We start from the raw sequence: 11132 nt of genomic DNA, 5'->3' as shown, positions 1-11132 counted from the left end.
ATAGAAAAAATCAGAGCATAACACGAAAACGACACCGAAAATTAGCGTCATTTACACACTGTGGGTATGTTGACTTTTCATCTGCTTTTATCTATAAATTTCTTTTTCCGGCTAATTTTTGTGTACCATTGCTCATGTTATCCTCTTGTTCTTCTATCCTTTTTGAGTCTTTTTAAAAAAATTTCTCAGAAAGAAACAGATATGTGCCCAGATTGAATTTATGTTGTATTTTTATATTCAATGTTTGTGTACCATTGCTCATGTTATCCTCTTGTTCTTCTATCCTTTTTGAGTCTTCTTAAAAAAAATTCTCAGAAAGAAACAGATATGTGCCCAGATTGAATTTATGTTGTGTTTTAATATTCAATGTTTGTGACTGATCTGTAATAGTTTAAATTCAGATCAAGCCCTATCATACTCTTGAGTTCATGTGCTTTAGGACCAAACCATTCACCAACAATTTCTGCAATCTCTTTTGGTGACTTTCAAAATTTCCCATATCCATTTGCCACTACATAGGGTACATTTCCAACTTCCTGCACAATATCAGATTTCTAAGGTGTTGAGACAAAAATGACATTTTTACCCTTGCATTCTAAAATCAACTTTAATAAGAAAATTACCTGGTCAACAATGTAATCGTTTAGAATGATGGGGAGACCTTAGATCATGGCGTCTGCAATTGTGGCTGGACCAGTCTATGAGACATGTAAAATTAACCAATAAACAGAATTAGAAGTTTAACATTAGTGTGAGCGACAAAGAGTAAAAAAAGTTGAATATCTGAAATAATAAAAAAAGTAAAAAAAAATTGAATATTGAATACAGAGTGGTAACCTCACTTTCCACAACTGTTTTACTTATTAATCTTCCCCTGCTAAAATTGAATATCTGAAACAGTAAAAAAAGAAATAATAAATTAATTTAAAGAAATAAAGAAGCAGTGAAGGATATGAATTAATTGTCGAGACTTATTTTTAAACATTGCCAAGTAAAACGAAGTTATTATTCACCTGTATTTATTAGGGAAAAAAGAATTACTGATTTTCATTCATAGATGGCTATTTGGGCTTTTTTTTCCTAACTCCTCTGACGTGAATACTATGAAATTTAGTCTCGTTCAGACGTTTTATTCAGTCTACGATGTGTATACATCACTTTATCCATACATACATCATTACTCATTCAGGGAAAAAAGAGAAACATCTCCTAAGTTTATTATGTTGGTTACAAATAAAGGAATAAGAACATAAATATAAGCAAGAGAAAGTTATATTTGATGTGAACTTACAGGATGAAAACGAATACAAAGCTGAGAAGTAACTCCATATATTACTCGAATGCAAAGCCCATTAAACCCTCACAATTTTATCCAGTGAAGACGATGCGACGTACTGGTCGTTCAATGAAAAGTCAAAACCTGGAAAAATGAGATTATAGATGAAAAAAAAAGACATCAACACATGACTAATAGCCCCTTTCAATCAAAAGATATTAAAGGAAAGACTAAAGAGCCAGTACCAGTTGATCAAACCCATGACATCTTTTGTGCGCCCAGTCAATTTGTTCATGATTGAAGGTAGATCAGAGAAGGTTTCTCATAGGTCAAACCCATTTGTTACTTCAAATTCACATAGCATTTTAAGGAAATTAGAAATTGACAATCAAGATTAGTAAATAGAACCTGTTTCATATCCAACCGAAGCATGTTCGCCACCACTGGTCAAAGAACTGCACAAAAATCTCTGTAAACATGCAAACAACGAATTATCACTTCTTTTCAGTTGTATGAACAAACAAACACCACCATAGCCTATAATCAATTTACTTTTTATATTGGATGGTAAAAAAGTAATAAATTAAAATGTAAAACAAGAATTTGAATTATTTACCACATCTAGTTAAAAACAGAATAAATTTGATTAAAAAATAACTAAATGTAACAATATCTTATCTGAAACCACCACATGCAACAGAAACAACGGGAACAAAAAGTCAAATTCATCGATTTTAAACCCTAATTTGAAGGAAATTGAAGTTATTTAACAACATAATTGTATAATTTGAACTGTACGTGTTACCTTCGCTTAACGGGCGAGGTAGACGTGAGTGGATTTGTCGATCCACGACATTGATGTGCTTCCCGAGAAGAACATACGGTTGAAGTACAACAGTTGCCGGCGGTTGATTGGAACCCATCTTCAATATCTCATCTGTTTCGAATTGGGTTATGCAAGAAGGCGACAGAGCAGGTTGTTTGGAGGGCATCGGCGGTGAGGTTTGGTGGGTGTAATGAAATGTGTAAACAACTGATTGGGAGATTGAGGAGGCAGAAGTATATGAAACACAAAAAACGAATCGAAATTGAAACAGGGAAAACGGGGTAGCGGTACCTGAGATGTTTGTTAAAACCAAAACCGAACCCTAATCTGTGGGAAAAACGGTTTTGAAGGAGAATACGATGGAAGACGACCGTGCGTTTCTGATCGAAGGTGAATATGAGTGGAACGCATGTACCTGTTGACTCAACTTTGGCGCGAGCGTCACCAGCTCCCCTCCATCATCGTTTTTCTCTGACTATGACAAACGTCATCGCCACCAATTTCCTTCGTGTTTCTTCTCTATCATCTTTATCTAGATCTTTCATCTCGTCATTGATTAATTTTTTCAGCAGATCGATGAAGTCGGAGACGACAAAGTTGCATGCTGATGGCGGAGGTCGACGTGGAGCCCTAATCGAACTACAGAAGGAGGTGGAAAGGAAAAGGATGAGGTATGTAGAAGGTTGAAGCGATCAAAGTGGTGGATGAGCGGTGGAAGGTATGTAGAAGGTTGAAGCGGTCAAAGCGGTGGAAGGATCTGGAACTAAAAAGGAGCGGTGGATCGATAACCCACTAAACTTATATATATATATTAATTACATTATTAAGGGACCAAACTGTAATTCAATAAAAGAAGCGAACCATTTCTGTCACATAATAAACAAGGACCAATTCTGCCAACTCCTAATGCAGTTTACTGTTACTATTTTTCATAACTTTAATATATATATAATAATAATAGTTATTATTATTATTATTATTATAAGTATATATGTTTTTAAATTTATAAATACGTTTTTATAAGTATAATATGTTTTTAAATGTATAAATATATTTTTATAAAAATAAATACGTTTTTAAATATATAAATATGTTTTTACTTCTATAAATATTTATAAATAAGTTATCGTTAAATATATAAATACTATTTAAATATATTATTATAAATATAAATACGTTTTTAAATATATATAAATATGCTTTTACTTCTAAAAAGTGTATATTTTTTTGAATTACTCTAAGAAAACTTATCTACACTTTTTAAATACTTAGTTTTTTTGAACTACTCTAAGAAAAAGTATCTACACTTTTAAATACTTAGTCTTTAAGACATTATATATATATATATATATATATATATATATATATATATATATATATATATATATATTATTAAATACATCTATACTTAAAAACGTTTTTATATTTCTAAAAAATGTATATTTTTTTAACAACTCTAAATTTTTTTTTTTGTAAGAATATGTTTATAAATAATTTGAATGAATAATAAGAAAAATATGTCTTTAATAAATAAATAATATAAAAAATACAAATTATTATTATTATTATTATTTATGAGTGTATACATATATTTTTAAAGGTTTAAATATATTTGTAAAGGTATAAAATACGTTTTTAAATGCAAAAATATTTTTTAATTGTAAAAATATAAATTTGTTTTTAGTTGTAAAAATATTTTTTAAGTGTGTGAATACGTTTTAAAATATATAAATACCATTAAAAATGTATTTCTAGTTTTGAAAATACAATAAAACGTATTTGTATTAATAATACGAAAAAAAATCCATACTTATATTCAAAACACGAAAGCAAAATAAGTAATTATATTGGTAAACCAAAAAAAAAATACTGGAATTACAGAGAGTTACATGTTCAATACATAAATAATATGAAAATTTGTATACTTATATAATATATAAGTTTTTCGATTAGTATATATAGTAATTTCAAGGAGGATAAAATCAAATTCGTTGTCTAGTCTAATGGAAGGGGTGCTGTGTAGTTGAGTTGGGCGATCCATGTTTGATTCTTTTCCTCTATGTGATTATTTTTTCTTATAAAGGGACCATCTGACGTGGCATTCCACGTCAGTGCCTAAGGTAGCTTGAGATCTCCGTCAGTATACATGTGGCTCGCTACTTGTACATATGATCGGATCAACCCTAAAAAAGGCAAAACTGAAAAAAAAAGTTGCAAGTTTGCGGCAAAAACGAACATAAATTTCGTCAAAGGGTAAAACCGTCATTCTCAACCAAACTTGAGGCTTTTTATGGCATTATCCCTTATTATTATTATTATTATTATTATTATTATTATTTTAAGGTATATTATTATTATTTTAGTGTATAAATTTAGTTATTTATTTTAATTAATGTATGTTTATTGTTTTATTTATTTTAGGAAAATATTCAACAAAAGAAGATGTTGATGCAAGAAGAGCTCAGAGAGAACAAAAAGTTAAATGAAGAACATTGTCTCACTCGTGCCCTCGGTGAGAGATACAGACATATTCGTGGTGTTGGAAGGAAACTATGCAACCATAATAATTTATTTCCAAATGAACATCCCAACCGTTCTAAAGCTTCCATATCCCTATCTTGAGATAATTCCCAAGTTGCTACATTGCCCCAACAAATACAATACATGCAACAACAAATGCTACATATGCAACAATGTATAATAGCACATTCGCGTCCTTCATTCCTAACTTCAAATCACAACCAATACAGCAATTCCAATTCAATCCCAATATGTTTTCACATAATTCCCCTGAACCAACCAACGAGCTCGAGGAGGAGGAGAACGAGGACGACAATGAGAACGTGAACAATGAAGATTCCGATTGATCTTTTATGTTATTTTTGAACAATGTTTGTTGAAGATTTTTTTTTTGTTATTTTGCTATGTAGTAGATTTTTTTTTATTTTAATGGTTTGTTATGGTTATTAAGTGTTTAATATTATTCTGCATATATACTATTTGGATTTGTTTTAACAAACATGTTTGGTATATATAACAAAATCTGTGGAAAAAAAAGGCTATACAGATGATATGTCGTCGGTATAGCTTTATAATTGTAAATCTTTTCACCTTTATCTATGACATGTCGTCTCTAGTACTAAAATAGAAGTTGTCTACCACCCGCTTTTCTAGACGACATGTCGTCTGTATTGCTTAACCTTGTCCCGACGACATGTTGTCGGTAAAGGTGACCTTTATACCGACGATAGGTCGTCGGAATAGGTTTATAATAAAACTTTTTTCCCCTCGAACATCAGTCCTGACGACTCTCTGAAGAGGACATGTCATCGACATTGGCGACTTTGTATCGACGACATCTATCCCGACAACATTTTCCACTTTTACCGACGACTTTGTACAGACGACAAGTAGTCGTATAGGCTTTTACGACGGCATGTCGTCGGCATTGTTACTGAAAGTGTCGTCGCTATAGGCCTCATTCCTTGTGGTGTTAATATGTACATTGTTATGAAAATCCGATCTACATTATGTATGTGTAAGGAGTTGGTAAAATTACAATGCAATATAAATTTGAATAGAGTAAAAAAATACAACCAATCATGAAAATCAAATATACAATTTAATCATAACATTCCTTGCCAATTCAGTAGTTACAATTTTACTATTATATAATCACCAAACTGAGAAAACATCTTAGTTATCATCGTACAACAAATGAGAAGGCAAACAGGCAACAAGTTGTGCCGCTAAGCCTTTTTGTATGACAAACCCAATTTTCTTGAAGACTACATCCACAGATCTAGGGGATATAACATTGCTATGTATGATCCATTGTACTCTACTAAGAAGCCCCACTGCATTCGACGCAAGAAAACCAAACGTATCAAATACAAATGGTATGAACACGTGTTAATTTTCCGTCCACGATTTCTCATGTTTGGTGACCTTGTATGTGGCAGCTTTTAATGCAGCCTGTCCCACCGTGAAACCCACGACTCTCAAGCCTACGAGAGGGGATACCCCTGTAAGGTCCACGCATGCATGTTTCCCTCCCTCCAACCCATCCAAAAATCAAAACGTCGGTCGGTCTAAGGGTTGACCTTCCTTTTGTTGGGTCAGTCAGGAAATTAACAGGAGCCTCTTTCTTAGCGGAAATCCTGGCACGCTTAAATATGTCGACCAAAACATCCCTAACCATATCATACCCGTATTTGAACCCCAGAAGTTCTTTGCAATGATCTGCATGCTCTCCAAAAGAGTCCAAACATGCTTTGCGACACACCAGACATATCTCGTCGGCTGGGAATATTGAAATCATGAGTCGATATTTGAGGATGGTATGATACTCCACAAGAGACATATGTTGGCCAAGCCCATCTATAGGGATAGCTAGAAGAAAATCTTGAGTATGCGGTGCACGTAAACACTGTAAAATTGCTTTCTGCCGAGCCGTCATGTTGAAATGCACTTCCATATCTGGGGCACTTTTACTAAAAAGGGAACTCACTAGTGTATTCTGGGATTTAAGGGGGGCGGTGTCCTTAGTAGTAAAACTGCTAAGGTCAATGTTCGGAAGCTTGTTAGGAAGAGAGACTAAGGCACAAGCATAATCAAAATCCATGCTTTGAATGCCGCTATCCCGTCAGATGTGGTCTTGCAATACCCAAGATTGGGCCCTTCAGGCAACAAAAGCATATGAGGTAGCCTATACTGCCGAGTATAAACCCAAACCACCAAACCGAATGGGTAAGGAAGCAAGTCACCACTGTATGTCGCCAAAGAAAGGGCCACCACAATGTCCTCAATCTCCCCGCGCAACCCATGATCGAAAAACAAAGCCTCCTCCTCCATGTGAATGGGTTGACACGTCCTCAACACAAAGAAAAGTTTCGCAATACCCATACAAGACCGAAGTAGAAGGAGCTCACTCTGCGGGTCAGACAATTGTGAAAGAAGGCGCATCAAATTTACAGCGTTTTCAGCTCTCTTTATGGCTAAGCTGCTAATGACATTAGCATCTCTACTAACAGCTCCCCCGAGAAGTTCACCCACAATGGCTGCCTCCTGATGCCAACCGAAAATAACCCCTCATGCAGCTTCCTACCATCACACGAGGGCCAAAAGAGCTCGATTTTCTTGATATTCAATTGAAGGCCCAATTTTTGGCCCATAACCTTAATAATGTCTAACGCTCTGGCCACCTCCTCATAATCTCCAAGAAGTGTGCCATCATCAAGGTACCATGCATGGAGAAGAAGCTTGCAAATTAAAAATGATTATAACGTATATATATATATATATATATATATATATATATATATATATATATATATATATATATATATATATATATATATATATATATATATATATAAGCACAACACAATAAATTACAAATTAAAATTATGAATGAAGTCTGATTTAGTAAAATTAAGTAAAAATGATATAAAAAATTAAAATCTATCACCATTCTGAAACAAACCACATAATCGTCAGAGTCATACATAATATTGAGAGACCTCATGCTCACTACAAGTTCCCTGGTTTAATCTCAGTTCTCCTTGACTCGAGTACGGATCCTCTGCTTTCAGTAGTATGGACCCATACTACCTTCCACATCTATCCGTACTTTCCTCAAAGATTGCCTTGACTTCACCCAGTCCCTTTCATTATTATTGCTCTCCACACTAATATCATCATAGGCTTGCCCTAGGGTAATCTCCGACCCACTCTTCGCCATCAGCTGCGTAAGAAGTCCCTGATCTCTCCTTGACTAGCTCTTGAATACCATTACATATTACCGAGACCAGATAATTCTTCGAATGAGAGGTCTCTCCCTACAACGGTTGGACTCAAACAAGAGCTGCACAATAGGGCTGAACCTAACCTTCTGAAATTATTTAGTCCTCGCAATATGTAACTTAGCGTATTTGGTTACTAGTTAGTTACATATAATTAGAACTCTTAATAGCCCAAAGCAAGCAACATTCGAGCATTGAGTAACCAAAACCAAGCATATCCTAATTTGGTCATCGTATCACAGACTAATCAATACAAGCATGTACTTCAATAGACACATACAGCAGGCATACAAGGCATCCTTCCTAGATCCTTAGCCCTAATCTAGCATACAATTATCATACACATACAGTAGGCATACAAGGCATCCTTCCTAGATCCTTAGCCCTAATCTAGCATGCAATTCTCATAATCATAACATATATCATAACGAACATGTATGGTATCTTGGGGAAAACTTACATGAGCTCGACCGATTGCACGCATCACACTCCTTGTTCTGTATCTAAAACCCTTATTTTAATTTTAGAAAAATTATTTTTTTTTCTTGTAAAAAACTCACAAACCCTCGATTTGAGTCGAGACACCCCCGAAGGTGTGTCCGAATCCCTCAACCCAAGGCTTTGATGCCAACTTGTAACACCCTTAAAAATACAACCCGGAAATTTTGTTTTTAAATTTAATAATCATAAAGCAAACCATTTCATTTTTCTCAAAACCTTGAAAACATAAACTAGTTTAGTTGTACAATCCATGATGCATATATAATCATCATCAGAGTCATAATCCCAAAATCACTAATGCGGAAAATCATTGTGTGATGCGATGCGATCAAGCCGGCCCTTTCCCCTTCGAGCTGGAAGTACTTGAAAACAAAACTGAAAATCGTAAGCACGAAGCTTAGTGAGTTTCCCCCACCATACCACATATAAATCATAACCATACTGTCAGGCATATCTGGGTGCCCGACCCACCCTGCTGAGCATACATGGGTGCTCAACCTACCCATGTCAGACATACCGGGGTGTCCGACCTACCCCTGTCAAGCATACCTGGGTGCCCGACCTACCCATCGGTTTAATTCCAACCGATTACGGGGTCTATTTCACCCCTACCACTACCACATAAATCATGTATATCACACATAAGCATCAAACAATACATGCGGCCTTAATAATTATCACAAAGACAATTACAAAGTCATATCAATGCTAGTGGGCCGACATTGGTGCCTTCGACCCACAGTTTCTACGAAGGGAGGCTCACCTCACTATGTATGCCGAAATCGTACTCCTCGGCTGGTTCGTAACTGCTATCCCTAAAGCATAGTAAATTCACTAGTCAGTCATTGGGTCCAAATAGAACTCCCTTATGCCCAAACTTCTAATTCATGTCCCAAGGCAAGGTTTCCTAACCCTTGGCCTATTGGGCCTCTTTCTGCCAAGGCCTAACTCCTAATTAAACTAAAGCCCAAGTCCATCCATTTAAGTTTCAAGGCCCAATAAGGCCCATTAAGGCCCAATTCCATATATCATTGCTCTAGGCCCAGAAGCCTTACTCCACAGTGGGTTATGAGGCCCAACTATTTCAAGCCCAACATCCTAAGGCCCAAAGTACTCATTTATCTATTCTGCATGCATACGTGCGGCGTACCCGACAGGTACGTCCAGTGTACGCTGGTCTTGACCACTTCGGGGAGGTTGACCCAGTACGCGCAACGTACCTGGGGTACGCCCAACGTACTGGCCAGTTTCCTTAGAACTCCTTTTGTGACTTAATCCATTAAGTCCTTACATCCAAAACATAGATCCATGTCCTTTAAGACGTCCTAAACCATAAAGTTACAAACTTTATGTCTTTGCATGCGTGGATGGGGGTTAAGACATTATTTAAGTCCTTAAACACACTTTGTGACCATCTAACACTTGCATGGTTGTGGCTTAACCATTAAGGACAAATTTTTATGACTCTAAATGCTTCCAAGAGCTCAAAAGGTCAGCTCTTATGGGCTGGAACTACAAAAACACAAGAAATCTCAACTATTGAGTCAGAATGTCACATAAAACACCCCAAAACTACAACTAAGCATGCAATGGTCAAGTTTGAAGCTTGATACCTCAAATGAGTCAGAAAAGGTGCCAAAGTTCTGGATCTACAAGCCCTTCTCATGTTCTTGCTCCTTCTAACTTCCTCTTCTTCAAAACCACCAAAAATTAGGACTATTCATTATTTGGATAAAACCGAATTGTCCAATTGGACAAATTGGATTGGACTATTTGGTTCGAATATTCGAATTTTTGGATTGGTTTTCAACAAAACCGAATTACTATTTTGGATTTCAGATTGGTTTTGGTTTTTAAAATATGAACCGAATAATCCAAAAAAACCGAATAACAATTTATTATTTATTTATTATTAATATTACTATAACTAATTATTAATTTTATAATTTATTTTTTCAAATAAGTTCAAAAAGTTTCATCTAATAAAAAACATTCATATGCATTTTCTCTTAAAAGTTCTTTATCTATTAAATATTAAACTATAACATACATTCTTAGTAGTTTATAAATTTTAAATCACAATTAAATATTTTTTTGCTTCTTCTATAAAAATTGGATAATATTATAATTATATGTCATTTTAAAATGTTTTAGTTTTTGAAAACCGAATTATAAAAACTGATCCAACCAAATTGTAATTGGATCGAATCGGATCGGATCAGATTTGAATTTAGTTTGGATTATTCGGATCCATATTTTGAAAACCGAAATCAATTTGGATTTACTTAATTGGATCGGATCGAACCGATCCATCCAAACGGACACCCCTACCAAAAATCACCCAAAATTGCTCCAAATTAGCTCACAAAACATGCAAGAGGTCTAGGGTTCAATTTCTACTCTTTAGGGATAGTGGAGGCTGAGGGAATGAGGTTTGGGACGGAGTTAATGTCTTTATATATGGTGCAAATCCTAAAATTTTGGGTTTGCAATTAGACAGGTTACGCCCAGCATACACGAGGCTCCCCCCGCTTCGCTCCTCCATCATGTACGCCGTGCGTACACTATGTACGCCCAACGTACTGCCTTTCAAAAAGTTTCCATAATTAAACACTTAAATTAATCAAGGGAAATACATGGTGACTCTGATTTTACAATATGCATGGCTTATGTGATTGATATGGTTTATGTGATTATGTGGGGTATGCTATGGGGAACTCACTAA

General features: G+C 35.2%; 1 long non-coding RNA gene across 4 annotated transcripts; it reads right to left on the bottom strand.

Annotated features, from left to right (window-relative positions):
- Window positions 1-308: 308 nt before the first annotated feature.
- Window positions 309-2877, bottom strand: LOC145115411 (uncharacterized). 4 transcript variants are annotated; one of them, XR_013711547.1, is made up of 7 exons: window positions 2394-2877; window positions 2082-2309; window positions 1522-1745; window positions 1292-1420; window positions 838-891; window positions 624-698; window positions 309-536 (listed from the first exon to the last, which is right to left on the bottom strand). It is a non-coding gene; the product is annotated as an uncharacterized LOC145115411 (long non-coding RNA). The 4 variants fall into 4 exon arrangements; XR_013711549.1 differs by having other exon boundaries at window positions 2082-2213; window positions 2394-2870; XR_013711546.1 differs by having other exon boundaries at window positions 2082-2877.
- Between the last annotated feature and the right edge of the window lie 8255 nt (window positions 2878-11132).

The sequence above is a fragment of the Lactuca virosa genome, chromosome 5 (assembly GCF_052849685.1).
Source record: "Lactuca virosa cultivar CGN04683 chromosome 5, Lactuca_virosa_CGN04683_v6, whole genome shotgun sequence".
Lineage (NCBI taxonomy): Eukaryota > Viridiplantae > Streptophyta > Magnoliopsida > Asterales > Asteraceae > Lactuca > Lactuca virosa.
This window is presented reverse-complemented; position numbering and strand designations above follow the sequence as displayed.